At 42.3% G+C, this 7,324-nt stretch overlaps 1 pseudogene; it reads right to left on the bottom strand.

The window, feature by feature from the left end:
• Window positions 1-6,258: 6,258 nt before the first annotated feature.
• On the bottom strand, window positions 6,259-6,790 carry LOC148025212 (prohibitin-1, mitochondrial pseudogene; annotated as a pseudogene).
• Window positions 6,791-7,324: the final 534 nt, after the last annotated feature.

Genomic DNA, 7,324 nt, shown 5'->3' with positions numbered 1-7,324 from the left:
AAAATGAGGAATCCAAATCATGTAAAATACACAAGCTCCCACAAATCTCCGCACCACTGAAGTAGTCGAGCAATACTCTGCAATCCTGTTTATGGCATCCACCTTTGCAGGAGAAGGCTTTCTACCATAATATCCAACCATATGCCCAACTATTATGACTTCATTAACACCAAAGACAGATTTTAGCCCTGAAAGTGTCAAATTTACCTCCTCTAATCGTGTCAATATTTGCTCATAAGCAATCAAGTGGTCAGCCACAAACTGTCTACATCCACGCAAATCAAGACTTTCATTCTTTTCTTCTTCTGCACAACCCTTAATAGGCACATCATCTAGAAAAGGCATGGTATACTGCGGAATATGGTCTCGTAAAACTCTGTGCATAGCATTCATCATATGAGCAACTGAGTTTGTGGCACCTTGAGGCAAGGTACACATCCTCACAAGACCAATAGGTGTCCGCATAGTAGTAATATCCCTGCTTTCCAAGGCAAGCTGAAACTGATCATAACCTGAATACAAGTCACCTAGAGAATAGATGGCTCGTCCTGCAAAAGCCTCAGCAAATTCATCCACAACTGGACCTGTTCCCACATTCCTGATTGTCACTTTGTTCACGGGCTGCATATCCTGAATAAATCTCAAAGTACCATTCTTCTTTGGTACAGTAAACCACCTGTTAGAATAGGGTGCAGAAGAGGGTTCCAAAATCCCCATTTTAATCTTCTCATTCAGCAACTCTATCAGCTTTGGCAAGTGTGCTTTAGGCACAGGTATAGGACGTATATTCCATGGTACATGAGGAACAGTGAAGATGACCATAGGTGCAACCAATTCGGGACTAATGCAGCCAATTTCATGTGGAAAGAAAGCAAATGCCTTACCATGACGTCCAAGCATCTCTCTAAAACATTCTTTTTCCACTGGAAGCAAGAATTCATCATTTCCAACCTTCAATTCTGCAAGAGTTTCAGCTGTAAACTTATGTCCAATATTCGCAGGGTCTCTCAACAAAGGTTGCTTCATAGCTTTTTCAATCTGTTCATCACTATCAGAAGGAAGCGGGCCTGCAACCGGCTTAACCTTCTTATCAACTGTTTTATATTTTGTGTCAACCTTGGCATCATTCAAGCACTCTTTTCTTTGCTGCAATTTCTGCAAATTTTCAGCAACTTTCAACTCTGTTGGCTGAAAAATTTCAGCCTTTCGCTCTATGGACTGCATGGGTGCAGCCTGAAACTCTGTATGCAGAAATTTTTCTGCATTCAACTCTGTTGGCTGAATAGATTCAGCCCTCGGCTCTATGGACTGCATAGATGCATCCTGAAACTCTGTATGCAGAAATTTTTCTGCATTCAACTCTGTTGGCTGAATGGATTCAGCCCTCTGCAATTTTGTTAGCTGATCAAGATCAGCCATAAATTCAGTTTGCTGAGTTTTCTCAGCCTCTAACTCTGTTTTCAGCATAAAACCAGAAATTTCCTGAAACATATCCAAGGTTTGCACAGGTATGATCTTTGAACCCTTACATACATCAGTTTTCAGCATTGCTCTCATCTCAAACAATGTATCAGCATAAGACATCCCTTCATACAATCCATCTACATGCTCTTCTGCTTGCAAAATACCTGCATTCTTCAACTCTTTCTCCTTACGGCCAATGTACTGCCTGGCAGCTCTAGGCAAATCTGAAATTTTCTGATAACTCACTGAACTATCTGAAGAAAAACCAACAAAATTATTGGAGAAAGACTGGCTGCCAGGAGGCGAGATCTCCTCTTTTCTCCGCTCCGTACCACTGGCGTCTCGCAAGACAGCGGTACCTAATGAAAATCCAACTCCTTTGCAGGTAGTGGAGCCTCACGCAAGGAGTCCCTGTTTCTCGGATGATTTACCCCAACTGAATAGCTCGCATACCATCTTTACTACGTATTCACGCATAAGCTGACCCGTCATCCATTACTTTCGTTTCCATTCTTGCTTCTGTAATGAAAGGCTGTCCAAGAATAATCGGATAAGAGCATGAATCCTGAACAAAGCAATGATAATCCTCTTCAACATTACCAATAGAAATTCTGATACTTGGACAAGCAGCATACATATCACCAGAAGTATTATTGGCGGCTCTCATACGCCAGCCATGCTCTGCATCCATAGGCCACTTGCCACTCTCATAAACACCTCGAGCAATAAGATTAATCTCAGAACCATGATCAACTAAAGCGACCAACGGAATTTGTTTCTCTCCAATCCTCACCACTATCTCAGTGGTTGCTCTAGCCCAATGACTTCGTGAAAAATGGCTATGAGGAATGAGAATAGGGGTATCATCATCTTCATACTGCATAGGCTGAACTACTTTCTCCAATTGCGGATTAACAGAAGCATTCTCAACCATCACTGCATCATCATGCTCTTCCCCAAGAGCTCCATGCCACAATCCCTGTAAAGCAGGTCCTTCCATCGCATGTCGTTTCCTCCGCAAAAGATCCTGCATCTGATCCTGTATTTCTCTTCTAGCAATCCCAAGAGCTTCTCCAACAATAAAAGTAACTTCACTATTCAAAATTCTTTCATGAAAAATCTTACTCATATCCGTTTGCATTTCAAGATCTGACAAGAGCTTGAATCCTGGCTCTTTTCTTGGTTGCCTCTTTTCTTTCTGCTTGTCTCCATTTGGTTGTTCAGGACCTGATTGAGCTGGAGAGCTTAACATAGGTGGAGCTGTAACAGGTGGTGAAACAAAGTCACCCCCTCTAGTCTTTTTGGAGGTGCTGGGACCCTCCTCATCTCTTCTTCTCTTTTCCTCAACCATGGTATCTAAACCCTGTGTTTTAGCCATATAAGGAAAAATAGAATACCTGTCAATAGGAGAATCCCATCCTGTTTCTCCTCGGATGCTGGAGCCCACACAAGTCATAGTAGATGCCTGAACTTTCCCTCTTCTCGCTATCTCCAAGGCAGAGGACCATAAAGCAGAGTCTCCATTAGATTTTTGCTCAAGCTGGACTCCAAAAGCTGAAGCATCTCCTCTAACACTCATATAAGCTGATCGCGCAACCATATCATCAACAAGCTTCTTCATACCTCCCTTACCAAAGTTCGTGTCAAGAGGAGCGCCAGTCTCTGTCAGCCATATCTTCCCATCTTGTCCCCAGAACACTACATTCTTCTTACGTGCTTCCTGAAAAGCATCACAATCTCTACAGTGTTTGTGCTCTGTACTATCGCACCAAATACATCGTCTCCCTTTTCTTTGACCAGCTGGAAAAGCAGTCGCTGGAGCAGGTGCTACAGCAGGTACTGACATAAGTTGCTCCTTTAACTTACCAACTTTAGCTTTGACTGCTTCAATTGTCAAATCTCCCAAGCCTTTAATAACATCATCTATAGATAAGGGCACTGGAGCAACAGGAACTGGTGGATTCACTGCAGGAGGAGTAGGCTTAGGCAAAGAAGTTGCAGCAGGGGTAGAAGAAGAAGTCTCCAAGGATTTTTCAGGAACCGATCCTGTATTACGATGCAATCTTACTCTCCTGCGCTGCTTCTTAACAAGAGCATTCACAGCATCAATTACATGTCTCCACTCAGTCTTTAAACCTGAATCAGTAGCTTGATCTTCCAAAAGATCATCCAACTTTTCCTATAAATCAGCATCTGCAGCTTGTAAAAATAACTCCACTTTCTGCATCTCCAAAGCTTGATGTTTAGTCCCATCCAACTGATCATAACGGCTTTCAAACTCTCGCAGAAGAGCGGTAACAGAAAGTCCCTTATTAGGCATAGAAACCCATGCTAAAAAATTCCTGTGATTCATAAGACCTGTATCCTCCAGGAAATATTCATCTTTTAATGCCTTTTTAAATTCAGCCCAACTTGCATGTGCTTCTTGAATTTCTGCAATGCGGCCTTCAAGAGCGCGTACCACGATCCGCAAGAAGTAGCGGCTCCAAACATCTTGAGAAACCCCAAAAAACTTCATCTTTTCTTCATACAAATGTAGGTAAGTTGACACTTGCTGGCCATTAAACTGCTTCATCTCTTGTTGGACAGCTTTCAAGGCATCCATAGCATCACTATCACGTTTTGCATGAGCTTGCTGCTGCATATACATGGTAAATGACTGAAACAGGTTCTTCATGACATTATCATCTGTCATCTCTTCTTGCGAGTCTCCCATCTTGCTGAAAAGTGACGCAGCACTTTCTCATCGGGTTCACTAGAAATGTCGTAGAGTTTACGCAAGGGCTGCAGAACACAGGGTTCAAGGTACAGCAATGGAAGAGACTAACAAGAAAAACTCAAAAATTTGATGCCAAAGTTCACTATATTCCTTGTCAAATGAATTACAAGAAGTTCATGTTCAGAATAAATTGAAGTTTATCATAAACTGTTTCCATTTAGGTGTATGTTGACAGTTGCAGTAGGAAGAAAAACATTCTTCACTTCAGCATGTTCATTCATGGCAGTTGCCTTGTTCTTCAATTCAGCATTTATTGTAGTGATCACCTCTTTCGTACATGAAAGCAGTTACAACAAGTTGTTCATCCTTTGAGTTGTTTAGGAATGACACAAGATTGACAGCTAGATGTGAGACATTGGCAGAAAACTCCTGTAATGTAGCCACCAGCAAAGCTAATTGCAAGCTGTATAGTATCACAACTTCCATCTTTTGTTGAATGGATTCATGGCTAAAGAAAAGGGCAATGTCACAGCTAAAAGTTCAAGGCATATGTAGCCGCTATATCCTACTGTGACTATGGAAATTAGTTGCTCCTGTTGCAATTTAGGTTCATCGTTCCTTTCCTCTGACTCATTAGTAGAAGATCAATAACCTGCGACAGAACAGCATCTACTTTTGTTCAATATTGAAAGGCTCTTTTCATGATGAAGACCCTAACCACCTATGCCAACCATACTTTCAGGTTTCAGAATCTACAGATGATGGACATTTCTCTGTTTTTCTTATATTTTCTGTAATGCAAATCTATTTCTGGCAAACAGAATTCCTTCTGTGTCTTTTATTTTGAGAGAGCAGGAAACAGATTGAAGGCCCGGAATTGCATCAGTTGCACTTAAACGTAAGAAACCATTAATCCATGACGGCAGTAGTAGCACCATGACCAATAGTGTGTGTCAAAGCACTCAGTGCAAATGCCTTTCAAACTTCAAAATCCACTTCAGACGTTTCCACGATGCGTATAATCCAAGAGGAGAGCACGAACACCATTATTCAAGAGGAGAACACGATCACAGCCCCCTAAGGTTTCCAGGATCACTTCAATTTAAGCAGATGATTTCTCAAAGTCTGCGGATCTCATGGAATGCTCGATGCGCAGTCATCACGGACAAAGCTTCCAGTTTGGAATTGATTAGGAGTATGTCCAGTTCAGTTTTTCCCTCTAGAATTTGAATCAAGAAGTCCCTTTTTCACGAGAGCTTTAGAGCCCAAAACCTCAATCTGTATATCTTGCTCTGTTTAGCATCAAAACACCAGAATTTAGACTCCGTTTTCTGAATTGGATATAGCCATCGATTTCTCTGCTAACCGCCAATGAAGCTTCCTCGCCTTCTTCAAGACTGTCCGTTCTTTCATCTTCCAATATCTCGTCTAGAGCACATCAAAACGCTGGTGACACTGGAGCAGAACTTCATTGGAGCTGTCTATCTCCTTCATAGCAGACTTAATCGGATTGTTTACTTCAGGTGTTGCATGGCGTGATTGAGCATTGGCAAGCAAAAGGAACTGATGCTCCCGTTGATTGTTTGCATTATCTCTCTCTTTGTGCCGAGACCAGTTGTTGCTGCCTTTTTCCATCCGATTGACAGACAACAGCCGTCAGAATTAGTCTCCGTCCTCTCCATCGAAAACCATCCCCTTTGTCTTTTGCACAGGCGGCTCCTCATAGTTTCCCGTAATTTCCCCTTTTTCCATTATCTTCTGATTTTTGCTTTCCCCCACTAAACCATCGCCGATTGACAGATGACACCCGTCTTTTCACAATTCTGAATTTAATAGATATGCAGCCTCCCATCTCTCAAGGAGCTATGAAAGAAAGCTGGCTGCATTCGCCTTTGCACAGCAGATCGTTGAGACGTGCAAGCCTCGGCATTGTCTGATCAATGCTGTCAGAAGAAACAGGATTGTCCTCTGCAGACTCGTCTGGAAGGGAGGCGCTCTGACATCTTCCCAGATTGACGTTCAATGCCTGGTTTCTCTCCAAGACTCTGTTTTCTTTGAATTGGATATATTGCCCGCTATTTTTTTCTGCTAGCCTCCAACTTTTTCTCCGTGTAATGAAAAGAAGGATTGTTGAATATAGCTTTCCCCAATAAGTTGAGCACTTTTCGCCTCCCCTTTTGCTCGAACAATGGCCCTTCTTTTATCTTGTTCCGCTTTCTCCACTCTGAATTTAGCTCTCTCAGCTTTCTGAGCAGCCACCTGTTTTGCTTCAATAGCAGCTGTAAACTCTTTACCAAAAGTAAGGTTAATAATTGAAACATCATCAAGTGCAATATTGAAATTTGCAGCCCGCTGGGTAAGAATTTTTCTTATCTCTCTGCTAACAGCCTTACGCTGTGTTATGAGCTGGTTGCATTACACTGTGCTACAGCTGCCTTCAAGGTCTCATAAATTATGGACGGTAAAACTCTTTCATTGTAATTGGTACCCAAGGTCTCTGACATCAAAGATAATCGGTCTGTCGACCCAAAGAATCATCAAATGGATTCCTTCGGGATAAACCTTCTCTTTGATTCCATAATTCCCTGCACTTTTCTTAGAGATCATTATCCTTTGGCATCAGTTTTTCATCTTTTTCTAACACACACACATCATGCATCCAAACAAAATCGAACACATGCACTAAGGGAATATATACATTGGATGCGGATTATCGAAATGCATCACACACACAATGAATCACACGCAGAAAATAACACAAATGCACAACAAAAGAAATGGAGGTGTATACGACTCGGATGCGCAGCAGCACGACAACGGTACATACTTAAGAAGTGAGACAAATTTGCAATAGTATGCGTCAAGAGTGAGTCCCAACTGTTTTAGCTCGTAGAACTCATTCGTTTTCTGCATGCGATATGTAGGTGGTAAGTATCTTTCCTGCACGGCTTTCTTTAGCTTCTCTCACGTAACGGATCCCTCCGCGATCCCTTGATCCTTGCACCATTGCTTCCACCAAAGCCTGGCTTCGCCGGTGAGCTTTAGCTTGGCAAGCATAGCCTGATTGGCGGGTGCAGTACCTGCTGCTTCGAAGTAATCCTCCATGGATTCAATCCAAATTTCAGCATCTGCTTGGGCGGA

The sequence above is a fragment of the Lygodium microphyllum genome, chromosome 15 (genome assembly GCF_053477565.2).
Source record: "Lygodium microphyllum isolate KBCC chromosome 15, Lygodium_microphyllum_v1.1.10, whole genome shotgun sequence".
Taxonomy (NCBI): domain Eukaryota; kingdom Viridiplantae; phylum Streptophyta; class Polypodiopsida; order Schizaeales; family Lygodiaceae; genus Lygodium; species Lygodium microphyllum.
This window is presented reverse-complemented; position numbering and strand designations above follow the sequence as displayed.